At 38.3% G+C, this 23922-nt stretch overlaps 2 long non-coding RNA genes across 2 annotated transcripts in view; one reads left to right on the plus strand and one right to left on the minus strand.

The window, feature by feature from the left end:
• The window catches only part of LOC114930770 (uncharacterized), a 140516-nt gene that overhangs the window by 78267 nt on the left and 38327 nt on the right, over positions 1-23922 (minus strand). The window contains exon 4 of the long non-coding RNA XR_003819533.2: positions 19865-19901. This is a non-coding gene — a long non-coding RNA (uncharacterized LOC114930770). The remainder of the gene's footprint in view (positions 1-19864; positions 19902-23922) is intronic.
• LOC146722044 (uncharacterized) lies at positions 18246-18817 on the plus strand. The gene is made up of 2 exons (XR_014925361.1): positions 18246-18418; positions 18497-18817. It is a non-coding gene; the product is annotated as an uncharacterized LOC146722044 (long non-coding RNA).

Raw genomic sequence — 23922 nt, forward strand, 5'->3', positions numbered from 1 at the left:
CATATATATATATATATATATATGTATATATAAAATTATATTAAATACAATATTTTTTAATGTGCATATATATAATAAATAATATAATAATATAATATTTCTTTCACCTTGTTGAAAAATGATAAACTTAACTTTACTCCCTTAAAAAGAGTGACATTGCGACATCTATCGGAGTCACCCTAAAATTAACCACCCCTTCAGCAAAGTATTGATAGTTGAAGTTAAAAGATTCAATATACGATTATGAATTAATTTTTTTGTTTTAAAAATAATATAAATTTACTTCTTTTAACAAGCTTAATTTTCTTCAAATTAAAAAAAAATACATATTTTTGCACTAAATTCCAACTACATTTTGTCGCATCCCTTCAAGGATTCATTCACGTGACTAGCTGTGGATAAAGTAGAGATTCTGTGTCAGGAAACTCCGTTTCAACATCCCTTCAGCTGATCGGGATGCAGCTCGATTATTAACACTCGGTGTATATCCTACCGTCGAGTATTTACTCGAAAAATTTTTGCCGAAATTATCATTTATATCCGATAAAGAATTACAGGAATTTTCAAGGGTCTTTACATTGACAATAAATACAATCCTTTAAGATAACGTCTTCGCTTCTGCCTCTAAACGGCAAAATAATAACAATCCTTCATCCCCATTCCTTTCCTCTGAACGATAATCAACGTTATTCGTCGAACAATTTCGACGCGCGCGTATTTTCGATTTCCCTCGAAAACATCGAACGCGGAGGTTTTCATTTAGGCAATCAAGAAGACAGAGAAAACGCGGAGGCAGCGGGGGATGAAAATACGGCGCGAATGAAGGGCGGTCTCTACGACGTGACACACGACTTCGTACGCCGCGGAAACGCGTTATTCAAATTTTATATTCGATTATGCAAATTAATGTGCAGCGCATAAAACTGTCTCTGGAATTTGTCTGACGGTGAGAGGTTGCTCGTGGGGGGTAGGAACGAATTTTATGTTTCTTCGGAAACAAAAGTCTGTCGGCGCCAATCTATCTCTTTTTCCTCCCGTTTCCTCTCGGATCTGATCTCTTGCCACCAAACCCATCCTTGGGCTCGCTGTCATAACTTCTGGCGATATGCTCCTGTTTCGCAGAAGAAGCGAACGGGGATATGCAAAGGGGATGAAGAAAGGAGGGGTTGGTTCTCTTCGACACCGTTGTGCATATGTCTTCCGGAAACGGGAAATATTGCGTCGGGAATGTTGCGAGGCATGTTTCCAACTTCGCGACTTCCGTTGCGCTGTTAAGCACCCCTATCCCGCTTCCCGAATTCGTTCGCTTCGGGATGCTAGTTGGCGTACATTTGCGTGATTATATTTCGAATCTGTCGTATGATCGCGAATGAAATTTTCAATAGAATCATACTTAAAGAGGCTAATAAAATATTTATATCTTGGCAACAACCAAAAATTTGGTTTCTATTTATTTATATTAAAAACTGACATTAAAAATTGAGTTGTGATTAATAATAAAAAAAACTCACACACATATTTTCCCAGAAGCGAAATGTATTCTAAATTTAGGGAAAAAATTGCGAGCAAGAATGCGCTTCTTCGAAGACGCCCTATGTATCTCAGCGAATTTCGAGCGAGAGTATTGAGAGTATCTTGACGTTTTGCACGTCGAGGACGGATTTCGACGGCGTCAGGATATCCAATTTCAACGCCGACTAGAATAAAGCGTGATATCGTCCCGCGCAAGTGTGATGGATGCATTTAGATTGCGCTCAGTAAATCGAGTTCAACGTAGACGCTGCGGCGTTCCGCAGAGAGAGAGAGAGCGAGAGAGAAAGAAAGAGAGGGTGCGAGAGGGAGAGATAGAGAATGAAGGGATTTTAACGAAATCGCAGTGATGCCATGCAAATGGCCCGGTAACAGCTTCCGCGCCTGTATTCTCCGCGCGACGGACACGCCGACTGTGTTGTGCGCGGCGCGGCTTAACTCAATTCCATACATATTTTAACACCGGCAAAACCGTAAGAAAATTGCGTGATATGCATAAACGACTTTGCAAACTCGGTTACAAAATGGGGATTGCGCGTCCGGTGTCACGCGCGCGACCCCTCCACGCAAAATCATTTCGAGCGGGGTTGTTACCGGGAGCCTTTTTCCTCTTTGGTTCCCTGATAACCGAGACGGATATATGTATATATTCGGAGCCTCTCTTATTCTTTCGACAATCCGTAATACCGAAATAAACATAGAAAAAACAGTATCCTTGAGAGAATGCAAATATGCCTTGATTCAAGTATATTTTATCCTTATAATATAAATAATTTTGGATAAAGGATAATTTATCCTTAAAACAAAGTGCAAAATATTCTTGGTTGAAGCTGAAATTTACTTATAAATATTGCAAGGACAAGTGACAAGTGTGCATCGGATATAAGCGGTACTTTCAAATATATATAATAATTCTTAGTTCAAATGTGACTAAGTTTGTTTTTACCATATGCGAGTTTTAAAACAAGAATATATCTTAAGGATAAAATATACTTTAAACAAACTTATTTATTATTAAGGCAAATGAAAATTTGTGATTACAAAGAGCATTCTATGCTTAAATCAATCAAATAACGTTCAAGAATAAAAATATACTTGAATCAAGGATTCCTTTTTTTCTGTGAAGAAATCAATGAGTCCACTAAATAAAAATGCCTTCAAATCTGAAAAATAGAATTGTATGTGAAAAATGCATGTTTTACTTTTTGAGATTTCCTGCCTTTATATATTTCTTCTCTTAGATCAGTAAATATTCATCATTTTAAATAATGCCATAAATGATTACAACGGTAAATCTGTCGTATAAAATATACTAAACAACATGTTTAATATTATACAGGTTGTCACTGAGCTCTCTGATAATACAGCGAGACTTGCATTACAAGAATAAATTCGCATTCGCCTGCTACAATAAAATTCCAAATGAGCGCTTTGTATTGTTACGTGTCACGCGTGTACACGTGCGTACCGAGAATGAAAGAACGTTGAGCTCGATAACGATCCGACCGTCCAGCTCCAGTCGCACCCGGAGGATGAATCGGCCTGGCACGGCGCAGCAGAGCAACGTGCAGCGACCACATTAAATTATCTATCGCGCAATTATTCATTTATGCTTATTCGCCTTGATACAACCCGCGGATCTTGAATTATTACCGGCTTAACCGGACTTTTAATTCTAACGTATTACCATACTTATCGTAGCGTACGAGCGATTCGCGTCTCGCCGAGCCGCGCCGGCTCATTTTTATGACGCGCTTTTTGCTAGTAGCTCTAGAAGAATTTCGAATGTATAATGTCAAAAAAATTCTTCTCAATATTTATAAAGAAGCTTGTCGTAAACAGTCGGGCAATTTTGTCTGTCTTATATTTAGAGTATAAACGTACAATGCGGTTTTCCAACAAACAAATTTTAATCATGATTTTATCGATCTGATTATATTTTTTACAAATATTGTTAGTATCTGGAATTATATCTAGAATTTAGTTGGAAAATTTGTTCTGCGTACTGGTCAGAAACGTTTCATAATAAAGACATTTTATATATAAAAATATAAAGAGCAAATCGTTATTTTTTATATAAAAAAAAAATAATAAATTGTGCGAGAAAAAGAATCATATATTTTCTTTTCGAAAATTGTAATTCCAAAAAGAATCTATTTTACGCTAGAAAGTCGACAAGGAGAATTTGGATCCCTCTTGTGCACAGCATCCACGGTGGTTGCTTGCAAGGAAGGCATATTTAGTACATAAATCAAAACCCGAGTGGCCCTTGCTGGAGGCTAGGAGTTTATATGCTAATATAAGGTGGAGCACACTGTGCGCTGGTCGCCATCTTGACCGCAATGTAGCGTCTTGGGAATTTACAGCGTAAAATGTTCCGAAACACGAGATTACCAATATGGTTATTTGCTTATTTCTCAAAAATAAAATTTTAAATCTTCCCAAGTAAAATTTTAAAACGTTTCAAGTCTTTCTTCAACACATATATTGCTCTTATTTTTATCCATATGATAAAATGAAATTCTAAACGAAACTAGATATATTTCAGACAATTGCAAATGAAAAATTAAATGAAACATCAGCTTATAAGCTTATCAAATAATTTTGCATAATTTTCTTATTGATATCAATTTATTCTCTTATTATGTACAAATATGTATACGTATAACTGTCCAAACTTTCATTGACTCTTTTAAGATCAAATCATATAGAAATGACTTTGTGTAAAATTATACAGCGCACAAAGAGAAAGAAAAATAACAGAGAATGTAAAACAGGTTGAGAGAGCAATCTGTTCGAATGAGAGGAGAGTGTGCATGGAATTTTTTCGAAATTGCACGCATCCAAAGTGCTTTTGCGTCACGCTCGAAAAAATGAAAAACGATTTCTCGAGTCCGGCGTGTGTTTTGTATGCTAATACAAAATCGAGCACGCTGTACGGGCTCCGCCATCTTGACCGCGATAGCGTCTTGCCCGGGGTCCACAAGGGAGGGAGACAAGAGATGGCAGAAATATTCTCCACGCCCGAGATTACCAATATGCCCGCGACACGGCCGCAGTACATTCTTTCTCGGTGAACGAAAACGGGAATAGAGTTACCGTCTAGATATTTCCGAAACTTGGCGTGCTCGGAATTGAAATATCTCGCCTCCGTTTCTGCATATCGAAAAGTTTGGAAAAGTTTTGTCGAGATGGTCAATGAACTTTGTCGACTCTCTATGACAGATTCTCTTTCTCGCAAATCTGTTGAGCAGCGAAAGAATAATGCTATTTTTCTCATTTTACCTTGAGAAATATGCTTGTTCGTTTCATACATACCTATATTACAATTCTTTTATTTTAGTTGTAAAATAAATGTACCTCGATCTCGAAATTGCGAATTTTTATAATTATCAATTCAAGTAGTTAAATGTATTTCATAAAATGTTCAAGAAAGCTGGAGAAGCGATGATACCTGAGATTCACCTCAAAGCTCGAAGAGATCTAAGTGCTGTTTCTTTGGCAGCCTTTAGTAGCGACGTTACGGCAAACGTTTAATTAAACTTGTAACAACGCGCCCTCCTGCACCCTGTCCCTGTCGCGCGCACCCTTTCTCGCGTCTAAAGGGTTCTCTCAGTTATGCGCGAGTCGTAGAGAAATCCGACCCCGTGTCGTATCACGGCGCCGTAAAGACGATTGCCGGTTCGCTGCGCCGTGTTTCGTAATATGCGGGCATCTTCGTGTTCGTGTTACGACCCACCGTTTTCTTATCTCGACCCGAACGAACATGTCATCTGCTCCCTGGCTCTTTCCGCACCCACCAATGACTTTCCGTCCGACTGCTACCTTCCGGTGACAACGAAAGACCTGGCTTTCTCATCACGAAATTTTCGCAAGTACGAAATTATAGTTGACAAAGTTATATATGTAACATTTGAATAATTAAATAGATGTCTCATTTTAAATTGTGGTTACGAATTCTCCTTTGAACGCTCATATCTATTTGTTTATTTAATCCTGGACACACAATATAAATCTATGAAATTTTATAAAACTTAAATTTATTTTCTACAATCAACATGCATATATTGTCGCTGTAAATTGTACTTATATATAAACGAAAGAAATAAAAATCTTTCAACTGGTGCAGACCTTTTAACTAGAAAAATAGTTTTCCCACGCAGAAGCCTTAATCTTGTACGCATTTCCGGTTAGGTGGCGACAAGTATATCTATTTGTTTATTTAATCCTAAACACATAATATGAATCTATGAAATTTCATAAAACTTAAATTTATTTTCTACAATCAACATGCATATATTGTCGCTGTAAATTGTACTTATATATAAAAAATGAATCAGAAATAAAAATCTTTCAACTGGTGCAGACCTTTTAACTAGAAAAATAGTTTTCCCATGCAGAAGCCTTAATCTTGCACGCATTTCCGGTTAGGTGGCGACAAGTATATTTAGCTTCCGCTAGTGTAGCCCGAGGAAAAAATTCTTTAGCCGCTTAAATAAAAACGATGTCGGCGGGAAAAGCGACGGGGGTTCGCTATTTCCATTTTTCATCAGGATCTCCGTAATACGGGGGAGTAGAGGTGCTGCGGCGCGGCTGCTAGGACGGGAACGGAAGGAGAGAGAGAGAGAGAGAGAGAGAGAGAGAGAAGATGGAAAGAGAGGGCGGCTTTGGCAAGGGCGGGAACGGGTGTTGTATAAAACCGCTCGCGACATTACCTCCAATATTCGCAAAACGGATTCTCCGGCAGCCGCCTCATCCCGCAGGGAGCGCATCCGCCCCCTCCCCTCCCCCCTCTAACCTTTCCCTCTCGCACCCCTTTCGCCCTTCGACCCTCCCTTCACGGTCCGCCACGGTGGTAATGAGGTGGTTTCAATTCTGGCCTCGGGGCGCACAACCCCGGCCGGTGGTGTAGGTGCACCAGCTATTGCCATGTAAATGTCCAAGCGAGAGGGAACGATTGCGCGAGATTGATAGAAGGGGAGAGAAGGTGCAAGAAAAGGTGGATGAGACTTCGGTCGCGCACCTGCACGAACACTCTCGAGAATCTTTCCGCGGATAGTTGAAATAACTGCGGAAAGTGACGGCAGAGGCGCAACAGTGTGATAAACGCGCATAGTTGATCGCAACAAGGCAAACTAACTTAAAAGCGCTGTCGCTTTCAACCGTACTCATTCTAAACATTCTTCAAATACATATTTATTATTTATTCGCGTTAAACGTAACGATTTTAATGCTGATTCAGAATATGATATAATAAATTGTTAATAGAAAATGTAAAAAGCACACATACACACGTACAGAAATTCTAAATATTAAATTAATAAAGTATTAAAGAAAAAATATATTAATTATAATGATATAAAATTTCTAATCGATAAGAGAATTATATAGGTATATTTTTATTGTTAATCAAAAAGCCAAAAATATCAACGAGACGTGGGACGTCTATAATTCTATACAGCGAAGCAATGCAATATGAGCAATCTCAATTTTTGAATCGAACGCTCTCTTGCCATCTCGATCGTCAAACAACGGTATAACGCTGAGCGTTTTATTGTCACGGGCCAATAGGAAGCCGTATCGTGTAATCTTCGAACACTCTCAAACTTTTCACCCCGTTATCGTCGCCGTACCGTCGACGACTGGAACTTCCACAAAGAAAGTTTGCCGTTAAGCAGTACGTCGTCGTAGCGAAAAGAGGAGAACAGGAAAAATAAAAGAGTCGAGCGAGGAGTTCTGAGACTCGCGAGAAATAAAGTACTCGGTGTCACCAACCACGGATACTCACGGTTCTCGGACCGCGGTGGGGAATGGAACTGGAGGACGGCCACCCTTCAAAAATAAATCGCGAAGGCGCCACGACTCATAATTTAAACTAGCGCAGTTTCGGTAACTAGTTTCTCTCCCCTTTCACACGGATGAAACCAGAGAGAACTCAGGGAAATCAGTCGTATACAAAGCGAAGGAGGAGAATGAAGGAACTGCTCGCTGCAAGGCGGGTAGAAATATAGGTGCTGCCATTAACCGACGGTTGTAAAGCGATTCACGGTAAATCGTCGAATGAGTTTATTGCGCTCATTGACCGCCGACCCCCGAAGCAGAAGCGTGTGCGAGTTCAAATCGTTGGACTAGATACGACTCGCGATGACTTGGAAACGCTCGGTTGCACCAGTACCGCGACCAATATGGAACCACCGACGGTTTCTTTATTCGCCTCGTATCTCGCCAAAACCAATTTTCGATCTTTCATTTTCAATAGGAAATGTCAAAGCACACGTACAGAAATTCTAAATATTAAATTAATAAAATATTAAAGAAACAATATATTAATTATAATGATATAAAATTTCTAATCGATAAGAGAATTATATATGTATATTTTTATATTATTTTATATATAGAGAATTTATATTATATTATATTTTATATAGAAGATTTATATAAAAAGGTCTCCTAAAAAAAGAATAGAAAAAATTTATCTATTTTTCAATATCTAAAAGTATTAAAGAAAAAATATATTAATTATAATGATATAAAATTTCTAATCGATAAGAGAATTATATATGTATATTTTTATATTATTTTATATATAGAGAATTTATATTATATTATATTTTATATAGAAGATTTATATAGAAAGGTCTCCTAAGAAAAGAATAGAAAAAATTCATCTATTTTTCAATATCTAAAATTAAAAAAAAAATACTCTAAAGTCAATGTGATTGAAGCAGTCAGTGTAAGACAACATCCAGTTATTATGTGCGTTCATAAGCGACACACGCTCGTCATATAGGTCATCGTATTCGCGCTTGAAAGACACTCGCGTCATCATCGAAAGACCTTTTAGCGATTGGGGCCATGTATCTGCCTGAGTTATCACGCTATAGTTTCCGGACGGTTCTCCAAGTAATTGAAACGAAAGTTTCCGCAGCGAGTGCCGATAACGCGGCTACATTGCGAGGAGCAAAGAAAAAGCAGCGACGACGAGTCGGCGGGTGTGATCGACGGAAGTTGGCGACGCGGTCCAGGACATTCTTATTATCCCCCATCCAGGTCTCCGTAATCTTCGAATGTGAATCGGCCGTTCGCGGCCGAGCATTCCCCATTAATGCGCGCGAATCGTCCGGTAATTGAATAACCCGTTATCACGGCCTTCTACGTGATTGCATCGAGCGCGCGGCAGCGAATCGCTCGCATTTATCTGCCTCGACAAGAACTTCGCGATCGAAGAGCAACGGCGAAGTGCCGAAAATCGCCGCTTTTTAGCCGATCTCTGGGATGTGCAGCCGGCGACTTAATCGAATCTGAGTTATACGGCCGAATCTCGTCCTCGGTTGGTGTTACACACGCCGCAGATAAGAGACCGAATACTTTAATAATTCGAGAATTTATTCCTGCTGGTCGAATTAACGCATTGCGATTGATCATGTCTTGCTTTACGAGAAATTTAGATATATATAATAGCAAAGAAAATTACTTTTCATTTTTCGTCCACGGTCGTAAAAAGTAAGCGACGTTCACATATATATCTCTGACGCGCGAGAACAGATTATTTCGCGACAACCGAACGAAAGATGGAAAAACAAGCGTCTACGATTCCGAAGCGTCATCGAAGTGCGTTTCCTTCCTTCGTTGAGCAATGGCGTTCCATATTTTCGTCGCGAACGTTACCGAGGGACGGCGGCGGATCTATAAGTATTTTCTCAGATTGAAAAGCTTTCGGCATGAAATATGGGTCAGAGATATGGCAACCCTTCCTCTCGCTTTAATGGAATTAGTATTTAATACTCGAGGGGCCGGCGTACGCGAAAGGGCGTTCTCTAAAAACTAAGTGGATCTGTCGCGAGCTGGGTCGGGCGGCGAACACCACGATCTCGTTTATCGGTATTGCCTTGCAGAAAATTTACTACTCGCTACAACCTTCGAATTACAAAAGCCGTGCTGGGAAAATAACTGTCGAAGAAAAAAATTACCGGCTACTGCGGCCACCATCACGGTGACAAATCTTTGCTTCCGCCGGCAAGTCGAAAAAGAGAAATCGACGACAGAGTATCGAAAACAACAAGCACTTTGAAGAGTTACGATTTAACTGCTTGCTGTCGTGCATCGTCTGTCTATATAACCGAAAAGAAAGATTTATTACAGCGTCCATATGTATAAATATATTAGAAACGTGCCCTTACCTTTAATCTGACCAAGTAAATTAATGAAAAAATTAATCAACATTATTAATGGTTAAGTAGAATTCTCTAGAAAATAAAAAAAAAATTAGTTCGAAATGTGTCGCAATATTACGATGTTATGTAAAATGAAATCAAAATGAGTTATTTCCTACCATACTCGATCGCTTAGAGTTTCATTCTGAAACGAAAATCCAAGATATCAAAAATGTTTTAAAGCTCTTTCAAAATTCCAAAGATGAATATCAATTTTACAGAGAGATGTAAAACTGATGGTTCGACCACACAATGATCACGGACAATGATGTCGTCGGATACGCTCGCGTATCGAGAATATCTGATCCGACCGCTAACGATGGCTTTGATAATCGGACACAAAGTCCATTCGTGCCCCATGCACGACAAGTATTGTGCTCGCGACCCCCTGAGACAACGGGGTTCGCACCCTATTGCCTCCGACACGGACGTCTCAATTAAATGTATACGAGGCAAGTGGGGTTGATAGAGCGTTCGGTCATAAATATGAATTATCCGCGGTAAACGCTCCCTCGAGGGCGGACGGAGACCGAGAGTCGGCTGCGATTTTATTCCAAGACGTCAACGACGGTATCGCATCGTCAACAGATTTCGGCGTTTAATATCACGCAAAACCGACGCGAGCAACGAATAGAAATATTATCACCTTTACATTTATTAATGCAAATCAATCCATTTATATTGTGTATATATTAGATATAAAGTGATACACGAATTAGAAAAAAAATTATAATTAGATAAAATATACATTTACTCACGTAAAATTAGTAAATCTAATAACGCGATTTATATTATAACGCGAGTTATCAAATTAACGCATCATTACTAAATTTAATAATGCAAATTATTATAATAAATATATGATTGCACGGATTTACTAAATTTAATAAAGGGAGTCGTTATAACGCGGAGTTATTAAATTTATTAATGCGGTATTAACCGCTTTTCAATTGCGGCTGCTGTTTGACATCATAAAATTTGAATTCTATATATTTCTAATTACATGTAATATGATAAATGCTGTTTAAGTGCATTCTTACACAAGTAAAAGTTTGCCACATATTTCCGAAAAAAACTTATTCTTTCATTATAAGTTTGCAAGCAATTTCATAAAAAAATGTGTTAATCGATTAATATATAAATTTTGCATATTATATTTATAATTGACAATATCTTAATGACGATTATGAATGTGAACCCTAAATTAAAATAAAATGTGTGTAATACTCTCTTGTATAGAAAACTCTTATTATTGCAGTCTATTTGATATTAAAATATAGATTTAATTAATTGTATCTATGGACAAATGTGTATAGTGAAAATACAAGTTAAATACAGTGTGCGATTTTAATAATAAGCATCGCGCATAAAATAGTATCGATTCTCCGGCGGTTTGATTCAATCACTCTAATAGAAAAGTAATGTCGACCCTCTTCGTCGAGGTTCCTGGATTGTAATACGCCTTACGGCTCGAAGGGGTGTTTATGAAGTATGGCGATGCGTTTTAGCAGATTGGTGACGATAGCAACGGACGATCGTAATAACGCAGATCGAGCGAATCTTTGCGAATAAGAGAGAAAATCTCGTTCCCCGAGAAAATCTGTACAATAAGTTCTTCATGAGTCATGCGAATATTTCGCTATCATAAATACAAATATATGTAGCATCAAAACTATAGTCGTTTTAATCTTTCCGTGTGTCTTCTTTTGGATAAATTCAATCGATGAAAAAAAAAGCGCTTTAAATTCAATCAATGAAAAAAAAATCGCTTTGCAAGTGACAAGGTGAAAACGAGCAAGGAGCTAACTCGTGCACACGCAAAATCCGTAATTCACAAAATTTTCGACGTCGCGTGGAATCGTCGGTGCGGAACGTCCCGACGCTCCAGAGAGTGAGAAGATAGGAAGAGAAGAGAGGGAGAAGGGTCGACTTGTGGAAGGGCAGAAGGGCGCGAGTAAATTCGTAGGTTGAAGGCGGCGGGCTCTCTACCCTTGTGCCGAGATTAGCATAAATATGGCGTCTTAGAGCGGGGCAGTTTGTCATCGTTAGCAAAGCACACGCTTCCTGGGACTCGCCCAGTCACACTCCTGTGAATCGCCGAGCTGGTGTGTATTCCCCGCGGGATACCGCAACCGGGAGTCCCGCAGGAAGGAAACCGCCGATGTAGGTTGATAGATACACGTTTCTGTGTACACGGGTAACCGCCTCTATCTCCCTCTCCTCTGAAGAAAACCAACCTCGGGACCTTCCCTTTCTCGAGCCAGGGGACAGGTATTTCGGTACCCCAAACTTCCCGAACGCGGATATTCCTGCGGGTGTCGCGCTCAACGGGTACCGTGATTTACTTGTAATTGCAATGAGCTTTCAACGCTAAAATTAATGCAGCTGCCGCCTTTCATAATTTTATATGATGACGAGAATTTGAATAAGTGCTGTAAAGCGACGCGGTCGCATTCATTGTTATGCAAATCTATATCTTTTCTATTTTACGTGCGCCAAAATGGATCAACGGGTCATATATATTCCAACTTTAATTTTAAATTCTACTATATTTTTTCAAAGCAATAATAACAAGTAATAATAATAAAAAATAATGAGCAACGATATTACAGTTCCATTGTTTTATGTCTTGTAAATTTAACTATAATATTACAAAAGAATATAAATATGATGTTTTTTAAATCGGCCAACAGAGCCAAAGCACGAAAAATTCATTATTCGGAACTGTATCTCTTGGTTTGAGATCACTAAGTTCCATATATAAATTAATCTCGAAACTTACATATGGAGAAATAGGCGCGAAAAATTTAGGTCCGAAAGAAGCGGGAAACGAACTAATTAATTTTGTATTACACGTGCAGGCAAAGTGGCACTTTGTGTACGTGTTTTTTGTGCGGAAAGCGGTCGATTTCCCACGCCGCCATCTGGCAACGCGGTGAGTGAATAAGCCGCGTTCAAAGCCATTGCCCACGGCTTCAGCCGTGGACAATGACTTTGAACACGGCTATTCCCGCACCGTGCCGCCGCAAGATGGCGGCTTGCGATCGGCCACCTCGCGCACAAAGCCACTCTTGTAATACAAAATAGTATACTATTTCGTGCTTTGGCTCTGTTAGTCGATTTAAAAAACATCATATTTATATTCTTAATATTGAGAGCCGATAAAAATATTTCTTTCCGATATTACAAAAGAATTGTATTTTTCTTATAATGCGCCTTTCGTTCGCAGGTCGTGCTCTATTTCTTAACAACGTGTCAATGAAATTTTCGCGATAAAGGCCTAACAATCCCTAATCTCGAGGAAAAATTTCGCGGAAGGGATGCTTATATTCGCAAGGTTTGCGCGGGATTCGAATGCGACAGGAACCGTGCGTCTACCTCCGCGCGCGAGGTCCTTCTTGTCGTGCCAGAAGCATGTTTTGCCGCTCGCCCGCCCTGCCCTGGCGGGAACCACTTTCGCCCCCTTTCCCCACCCTCTCGCCGCCGCGCTTTCGGAGAATATGGATCGGCCCTGACAATATTGCCGTCGGTACCACCCCGCGTCTCCACCGCCGGCATGATATACGCGGCCGCATTTCATATATTCCATTGTTTCCAAGTTTTCGGATCCATTTGTAAGATTAAATTTGTAATGCGGGAACACACACTCGCACACGTACGCATGCACATACTCATCCGCCACCCCCTTCAACCCCCGTGTCACGCCGTCACCCTCGCGTTCCCCGCCGCATCGCCACCTTTCGCTGAGCGCAGAGAGAGAGCGAGAGGCGACGCATATGGCTGACCGGCCAATTCCTTCCGTGCTGAAACATCGGATATAGCGAAAGATCTCTCTGCATCCTCGCTTTTTCCTCCTAGACAGTGCCGAAATCTCTTCCAGATGTCCATATAACTGCCGAATCTCACAGTTTGAGGAAAAGGAAGTAAATGTCTAAGAAGTAAGTGTCTGAAGAACTTTAAACATTTTTTCGAAAGAGATTATTATTTCTGATTCCATGTATATCAAAAATTTTAATTTTTTATACGATAAAGATCCTTTTCATTAAAAAAAGACTCTTCTTAATGGGGGACCAATATTTATCGTACTCGAGGAGAAAAAGGAGAATAAAAATGGACGAGCGATAATACTCGTTTCTATTGGTGGTTTTCACAGTTTCTGGCCAAAGACAACAGTGGTCACGTATGTATATACAAGTGCAATGTATGGCGCATAAGCTGCACGAGTTAACCAGCCACTTTCAGATTGGATAGCGCGCTTTTCGGCATATGGATTCGTCGCGGATTGACCCGCGGTTTTCATCCCCTAATGGGAAATTCATGTCTACGATTGCTCGCCACGGAGATCACTTCGCGACTTTTGGTCCCGCGTGTAAATAGAGACAGATCGTCGCACTATGTTCGTAATTACACGCGATTTATGAAACCGCGCTGGTTAAAAGTTGCTCGCTATTTTGCGCTTATTATTGGCTAGCGAGTATGTGGGTCAATTAATTGCGGACAGAATGTAGAAATTATATACTGCAGTTTTTGTGAGAGTTAAGCAGAACAAAATATAGAAATTATTCCGTAAATAACGTTATTAATATATTTATTTCGCATTTTTTTTTACTCGCAGAAGAGTATTTCAAGCAGATGCAGATTCTCTCCGGGGAGTGAGTTATATAAAATGGTCTAGTTCAGGAAAGATTTGTAGAACTATAAACTGCATTATGTAAATATTATTAATGAATTTTGCAAAACTGTGGAAAAACATATATATTATGATAATATATTCATCCTGATGTATTATTGATACAAACTCTTTATTTTGTGTGCAAATGAATTCTTCATATCGTAAGGTTGTTTCTTTCTCAATCAGCTGCAAACGCTCATTTTTGCATCCCAAAACATTACGTACGTATTTAACATATGTTTTCCCGTTGCGCATTTCAAATTTACAAATGTAACAATCATACCTACTTACAATATAAAGAAAAAATAAATTTACGAAATTATACACTAACTTGAATACAAAATTACACTTCAACAAAAGTCGAAAAAATCCTCTGTGCAAAAAATGTGCCCTATCCGGATGGAATCCTCCCTCTGCCTGATATAACTCCAATGCAGAAACGAGCGGAACATGTTCCCGGCGACGATACTCGTATGAACGGACACCTAGCGCACGTTTTACCGTACGCGCGCGAGAGCTCTACTCTCTCTCTCTCTCTCTCTCTCGCCAGCAATTGTCCACCGCGAGAGCGCTGGAAACTTTCATAAATTTCGTCACAGAGCGAGCAAATGGCTTCCGGTCCAGCGGTCGGACATTGTCGATAACAGGCACGTCGCCAGGGGGCGAATTCAATATCGCATTCGCACCACCGGACTCTGCCGCAGCCCCCGCTTCTTCCGCAGCCACCTCGATGTGCCCCTTGTCACCCCCGCCGACACATACCCCCTCCCCCGCGCCAGCATTGTCCCTCGCATTGTCCCGAAAGTTTTCGGCGAACCGGCATAGCAGGCTGAACCGCGTGATTACCATATGAATTAAAGTAATGTGATATACGATCGCGGGATATACGTTCAGCGCGGCCGCGTTTGCAGAAGACACCTGCGGACTCGAGAACACTTAAGGCGGAAAAGACGTCGGGGTAGCGGAATCGCGAATTACAAAAATCTGAAGCTTTCAAGAATCGTCGCCGAGAATAAAGTCGTATGAGCGAGAGAAGAAAATCTCCCATTTTCTGCTCGGAAAAATTCAGACGAAAGTGTTTTTTCACATTTCATCTACCGTTCGCAGGAGCAAAATTTATTCTTGCCAATCATTTTTTGATAATACTTATTATAAAATTAATTGTATATGGAGATATATGTATATATGTACTATATATACAGTATTAAAAATTTAAACATAAATCATATATAATTTATAAAATTCATAATTTATCAAGTGTAAAATCGTTGTCAGAATTAAGTATAAATTATGTATTCTGTCTCACTGATAATTGCTTTTCCAAGTATAATCATCGATTTGACATTTCAGCGACTAATCTGAAAAAAATCTAGCTCTATCGGGCGCAGTAATATTTCTCAAAGACATTATTCTAGGCAGTTTTGGAACTCTTTTATTGTTTGGATGTTCACTAATAATGTACGCAAATTTGTCACGGCTGAAGACAAATCGCGCGCAACCCTCGAGATCCTGAAGAGAGAAGGAGAGAGATCCCGCACGCGCTGTCCTCCTCGATATACCGCGATACCGTCTCCCCGTTTTAAAAACGTTCACTCGGTCACATCTCGGACGATTTGGGGCCAGTTTGAAGCCGCTCAACAATGGACCAAACCGTCGCCAGCATTTACCGCAGCCAGCTATCGGCTTGACGACGCGCGCGTAGCCACGCGACTCTGGCCGGCGCGATATCTCGATCGCAATAAATTCACATTAAACTATCTGTTCTGCTGTGGTCCCGGCCGCAGCTTTAATACATCCCGCCCGACTCCCTCTAAGTCTTCGCTCTATAGCGAAACACCCCCGCTATAGCTTCGGACATCCGCTTCGTTGTCGGCGCTGATTTTCATTTTCTGATTTTACGATCTTTTCCACGTCATCCTTTTTTGCTCTCTCCTTTCCAATCACAATTCTCTCATTAATATTCGATTCGAGAAAGAGATGCGACAATATAAATAGTACTATAAAAAAATATAGATATAGATAATTCGATTCTTTTGCTAACAGCTTTTAATTGCCAAGAAAGTTCATTAATTAAATAATCTTGAACGGTATAATAATCTTTGGATAAAGAAAAATAAATAAAGCTATGCATTTAATTTGTATTGAACAAAATTAATAATTGTATTCTTAACGATTTTACACAATGAGTATTAATCTTATCGTTGGAAAAGCATTACGTGGCATTTATACGTAATATCTCCAACGATTGCAATTATTCCACTCAACTTCATTTAAAACACCGTATTTCACTAAACAAATATTCATGCAGCGAAATATGCGACGAAAAGCGGAATTAATCGATTCGAATTACACGAATCCTTCTTTCTGTTTTCCTACCATTTCTCCGGCGTACTCCATCTTCCTGTTTGGCGAGCAGCAATAATTAATACGCGTTACGAGCATGCCTCGCTAATCTGGTGTTAGAATTGTGTTGGCGATTACCGTCCCTAACGCAGGTAAATACGAGATCGCGTAAACTCGACCGCCGGTTAAACTCGCGCGTAGCTCGCTCACAATGGGCGGCGTGTGTAAGGCCGCCGCATTAATTTCTAGTAATTATCAGAGGTGTATTTCATCCGGGGTGGGTCGCGGGTCGTGTCCGGGGTCGGCCACTGCGTGTTAACGCCGTTGTTATGCCCCATTATATTGTCCTACCAACACACGCGAAATAAGGGTAAGGCAATTGCGTGCAGAGACGGGTGTCATGGCCCGCGAAAAGGCTCGCCGTGCGGTCCGTTTTGAAAAATTAAATGTGTGTCCCGCATTCTCTCCTTTTCTCTTTTTTTTTTTTTTAGTTTCTCTCTCTTTCTCATGCTGCATTTTTTACGAAATTTTTGCGATATTGTATACTTCGAATAATATATGATAAATTATTACGTGTGTATTGTTCATGTGAGAAACTCAATTTTTCAAATAAATTAATACAATTGTCGCTCGTATATTGAAAACAAAGTGATAAATATAAGGCCAACTTATCGAGCTGAATATTCGAGATGTTCAGTCAACTACCATTTATTACATGTATAAATTATAAAACTACAGTCATTATATTAAAACTAACGCAAATTACAATCATTCTATAAACGTTTCGACCGCACGCGGTCTTCTTCAGTATAATTATTGAAATATAAATTCTTACAATTCACATAATATCGAAATTTAATTATAGTTATTCAGAATCAAGAGTTTTTGAGTAATTAACGCGTGTTTCAATCCGTCCTGTCCAACAATGTTCGCCTCGATATGATCCCTGATTTTGTTCAGATCTCGGATAGTTTCATCGTTAATATGCGAGAAATTAACCCGTTCCGTAGGCGCTGCGATTTATAAAAAATTACCGATCAACGCATGTCCAAATTATAATATGTATCCCCTACAATTGGTAGTATGCTTACCTATCATCGTTCTTCTTGATAATTTTGCTACTTATTAACAGTTATTAAGGATGACACATAACAAACCAACAATACAGAAAGACAGCTCATTTTAAACTCTACTTGATCGGAGAGCGTGCGTGTTTATATATGATCTAATATCTATGTTTTACTCGTTAATGTCCTATTTGTCCTATTATTATTTCTTGTTCGCTAATATATCCAAAATATCAAAATACGACTCGCTAAGTAACTCAGTATCTTTGTTTAAATTTAGTCCATTTTTTTGTTCCTTGATATGTAGCTACATATCAAGGAACAAAAAAATGGACTAAATTTAAACAAAGATACTGAGTTACTTAGCGAGTCGTATTTTGATATTTTGGATATATTAGCGAACAAGAAATAATAATAGGACAAATAGGACATTAACGAGTAAAACATAGATATTAGATCATATATAAACACGCACGCTCTCCGATCAAGTAGAGTTTAAAATGAGCTGTCTTTCTGTATTGTTGGTTTGTTATGTGTCATCCTTAATAACTGTTAATAAGTAGCAAAATTATCAAGAAGAACGATGATAGGTAAGCATACTACCAATTGTAGGGGATACATATTATAATTTGGACATGCGTTGATCGGTAATTTTTTATAAATCGCAGCGCCTACGGAACGGGTTAATTTCTCGCATATTAACGATGAAACTATCCGAGATCTGAACAAAATCAGGGATCATATCGAGGCGAACATTGTTGGACAGGACGGATTGAAATACGCGTTAATTACTCAAAAACTCTTGATTCTGAATAACTATAATTAAATTTCGATATTATGTGAATTGTAAGAATTTATATTTCAATAATTATACTGAAGAAGACCGCGTGCGGTCGAAACGTTTATAGAATGATTGTAATTTGCGTTAGTTTTAATATAATGACTGTAGTTTTATAATTTATACATGTAATAAATGGTAGTTGACTGAACATCTCGAATATTCAGCTCGATAAGTTGGCCTTATATTTATCACTTTGTTTTCAATTTTTCAAAGTTTAAAAAATATCTGTTTGATGGATTGCATTAAAATAATTAATATTTCTTTGGTTTTTTTTTCTTCCTCGTATCTTTAATCGCGATATGATAATAATAACGCTAGCGGTCGCCCCAAATAATTTTTCGAGATGATTCATCGATGCGTAACATGCGGAAACACGCGGTCAAAACGGCATTTTGAATGGAGAATCGCGCTGCGTAACGAATCGCAGCGAAAATTGATAAAATATTATTTAATCCACCCCTCCCTTCTTACCTTCGCGCGGCGCAGGAGATAGCATTACTAATTTATTTAAATGGACTTATCTTGCCGAAGCCCCCCGATAGGAATGTAAATTGGAACTCTCCGAATCAAGGGGGTAATGGCACGAGTAAGATAAAGATATTTTATTGCTTTGTGGTCGGACATATTTAAGCAGGGTCGAAATTCTTTTTTCCATTGTCAAATGATTCGATGGTTAGAGAGACAAGGAGAGAGAGAGCTCGGCTCCCTTTATTAACTTTCCGTCATTGTTCGCGAAAATGGATCTTTGCAGATTAAGAATTCGCGCCACGCCAGCTGCTGATTAAAAGCGAATATATACGATCGCTTTGTCGTAAAGAAAAAAGGAAAATAGCGTGATAAAGTCAAACGCGAGTTCTCCACTTTTTGCTCATCTTTTGCTGAGCTTTCTCTTAGCGATTATAAATTTATATTGTACAAATAATCTTTATAGTGTGTATTATATATCATGCTAGTACACGTTCTTCAAAAACCTTTTTACATATCTCTTTTTCGGATAGAAAAATTGTAAATGTATAGTTGCATGGTCTTGCAAAATCATGATTAAAATGTACAAAAAATAATTGTTTCAAATTATACAATTAATCGCAAGAGAATTAAGAAAAGTGACAATAGAAAAAAAATCACAATCGCCGGCTTCTTCCAAAAGCTTCAATTAAATCAAAAGAAAACAATAATATCAAATTAAGTGACTCACCAAAAGGAGGAAATTGAATTCTTCCAGTCTAGAGCACCTGAAACATAAAAATAAAAAATTTTTAATTATCAAAATAAATCTTGTAATTATGAAATCCATATTTTTCATATCACAGAAAACACATATAGCTACGCATATTTAGAACGGCGCCTTATTTGCTCACTTCCTATCCTTATCCGACGATAAGGCCGTTCGCGCAGCCACTTCTCGCGAATGATAAATCCGTGCCACGAGAGCCGCGAAATTCGGGCGGATACGCGTCGACGTCGCGCGACGGCGCAACAAAGAGCGAGCGGCTGCCGAAAAATAACGCGACGAAAAAAAAAAAAAACAGGCGAAACAGAATAAAAATAGAACAGAATAAAATAGAGCATTGTCGCGCTCGGTGGAGAAGCGGTAGAGGACCGACGAAATAGAAAGGACCGGCCGCGCGAGCGCGGAGCAATAATTCGAAACAAAATGTCAAGCGGGCCCGCCATTGTCGGGCGCGGTGGTGCGGTAGGCGCCAACTAGCGCCAACGAGAAAATATCGTCGACAGTAAATCAAGGTGCTCCGGCAGAGAGAGAGCACGAGGCCCTTTCATCCCTCCGCCGGACGATCCGCTACGGGCGGCCGCACGATCATGCCGGGGCTGCGCTTCCGTTTTTCATCATACGTACGTCGTAAATAAGCCGAGACGGCTCGCCGCTTCAACGTTTCAAGGTTGCCACCGCGAGCTTCGATCGTCCGTTGCGCTTCGGGGACAGTCGATGCACCCCTTGAAATCCCGCGATCGAAAATCCATAACGCGAACGCGCGAGCACAAAATAATGATCTTTTGCTTGTAATTAAGTATCTCGAGAAGAAAAGGAGATTGGGATATTATATCGATATCGGTGAAAAACATTGCATTCCTGGATATAAGTATTGTCCGTGTAAAAATATGTGAAAATGTTAGTGACGAAAAATCTTGTCAAATCTTGAATTCTTTTTCATTGTTTGAGTCGAGAAAAAGCATTAAGATCAGAATAATACTTCGGGATCGCGAGTGCGATATAAAGATCTTATGAACATTATTAGCGTGTCAAACATACGTGTGAAACTTTATGAGCGAATTGCAGCATATGCCCTAGAAAAGCGTTGGATCGCGCGAACGAAATCGTTTAGCGACGCCTGGTTGACAGCGAAACGCTGCATCGTGAGACCGATGTAAGCTGCGTGTTCGCAGTCAAGTTACATAATCGTACCGGAAGACCGTGACGAAGCGGGAATCGGGGTGGCTGACAATAAGGACAGACAAGTATGTACTTAACTCATATAAAGCGATGCTCAATGAATCTTTGCATTCGCATATTAATTAAACGTCACATCGAGCAACTGGTGTATATAATCAATTTAAAATTTAAGTTTCATGTACAAGTAATTTTAAAAATTTTATTTCATGTTTCTCATAGAAAAACAATTTTCTAAATTTGTCTAGGACTGAAAAAGGATCCAACTTTATATATGGACGCTCGCAATGACTCATGTGTTGCGAAGACCCCCACAGAACCCCCGAAGAAAACGCGTGATCGAAGGCACAATGGTGGGAAGTGATGTGGACGTCAAGACGCGGCTCGTCTGGCGAGAATCGGTAAACCGAAAACTTAATGTCTCGGAACGGACGCCATATTAGCATATCCGCGTCCAATCGTCGCCCACGTGGCAAGGGTGCCGTAGCGAATCGGCCCCGGGCTATGACATTGTCATTATTTCACTGACAGAACAAGCATGCGCGCGATTCTCCACGGGAAGTATCGCTAACAAGAATGGGAAGGGTAGCGAACCGATCACAAGAAAGAAAGACAGTGATACCGAATGCTCGACTTTTAAAGAAAAAATATGGAGCCCCGATTTTGCAAAGCATTTTCGTTTCATTAATCGATTTATCATTCGTTTTTCACAATCATAAATTAATTAGTAACTTATTTGCTTTACAAACTTGTTACTCATTTTACAAATTTTCTCAATAGCTTTTTTCTTTTTCTTCTTATCAGTAAATATTAAACATGAGCAAACATAATTCACAAAATAATTTGTAATATTGGTTTAAAAATAATTATATTTATAACAAAGCAACAATATGCAATATATATATATATATATTTATATATGTGTATAAAAGATATAGTAAAGCTCTCAATCATTTCTCAAAAATCAGAAACGTGAGAGAAAAATAAGAAAGTTTATAAAGAAAAGGGATGAAAGCGGAGCAAAGAATTTTGCCATAGTATACAGTGCGAGAAAGAGAGCAAGAGAAATGATGGAAAGAGCTGAAGAGATGATGAGAGTCCTCAGAGACCCCTTCGTCGCTTTGTAAGGGATACAACTACTGTCGAGGTCCGGGTGCTTCACGTTATTTATCTTTATGGACCTCGGGCAGAGGGTAAGTACACTTACTTCGGGGGTGGTAAAGGGGCGAACTTAAGCCGAAACGAGGGCGGTAAGAGATTGTTTGTCGTATTGACCGCGGTTTCAACGAGCTTAACGTTACCCGTTTAGGGGATTTTCCAACTTTCTCTTGGAAGACAGAGACAGTTGTCTTTCTGAAAAAGATATTTTTTGCTTTTGAAAAAAATCATGTACGTACAATTCGACAAGTTAACATGTAAATTTATCTTAACATAATTTGCCAATTAATAACTATCACGATTTGATTATGTTCAAAAATTCATTTTAAAATACATGTATCTTAATAAATATATAATTGAATATAAAAGACGCATAGACATATATAATTTAATATACATGTATATATTATACATTATAATATATATGTTATACACATATATTATTTATAAAAATATTGATTCAAAGTGTGTTTGTGTGTGTCAATAAAATATATAAATTAACACAACTATTTTTTATTCATTTGTATTAAGACAATGCAAGTATTTTTCCCAAATTTAATTAAAAAGTTTAATAATTGATACATAAAAATATCATTTTATATAATATAACAAATTTATATAAAATAAAACTTTTCTCTTATTTCTTATAAATAAATTTGAAAGAGATAGTTATATTTTGCTCGAACCTCAGATGAAATAACAATCGATTCAGATGTCAGGAGGAGGTCTTTAAGTAGCCAGAAATTAATCTATTGCCGCGTAATCGGCTTTTGATGATTTAGCACCAAGGAGACAAGAGAAGGACGGACGACGTCTATAAAGCAAAGAGCAAAATCGATTCTATATTTGAAGTCAGTACGAATCACTATCATGCTCAACAAAATCAGTTAACAAATCGTTTATAAAAAACGATAAAAAAAATTTTATTTACATTTTTTCTTATGTAAAAATATTGTTTAATAGATATTTACAATAAAAATTAAATTTACAACAAATATAAAAAATATCTCTGATTTCTATTAATATAAAAATAAATGTCTTACATAAATATAATGAATAAATTTATATAAATTAAACTTAATATTATATACATAAAAGGATATAAGATACGATATAAAAAGGATATAAGATGGTTTATATATAATGTGTATCACGGATATTCTTTTATTATAATTAACAACGATCTGAATTACATACAGTGCTTATGTACAATGTGATATTTACAACGAAGTGATGTAACGTGATATCTTGATAAAACAATTCTTATAAAACGAAACAGAACGATATTCTTTATAAATAAGAGATCGACAATGTTCACTATACAGATTTATATTTTACATTTAATCTTAGAACAACTTTGCATATGTCGCAATATCTTAATACCTCAATATTATTATCGATACGAGACAATTATTGAAGATAATATCGAATTCTTCATTAAACATCCATACGATTTTCTCTTCCTTTAATCGATACACCGACATTTACTTATATTTTTCTCATTTATAAATGCAATCTCCTTGGTATTAAAAGTTTCACTACGAATATTTACACGCTACTGTGATTATTGCTGTACAGAATACTTGCATATGCTATCTTAATGATTACATCTCTTTTTTTCAAAATTCTTATAAATAACTTTCTATTCAGAAAATTCTATTATATTGAATTGTACTATAATTATAATT

This window comes from Nylanderia fulva, unplaced genomic scaffold (assembly GCF_048542155.1).
Source record: "Nylanderia fulva isolate GAGA-0341 unplaced genomic scaffold, ASM4854215v1 Scaffold38, whole genome shotgun sequence".
In the NCBI taxonomy this organism is placed as follows: domain Eukaryota; kingdom Metazoa; phylum Arthropoda; class Insecta; order Hymenoptera; family Formicidae; genus Nylanderia; species Nylanderia fulva.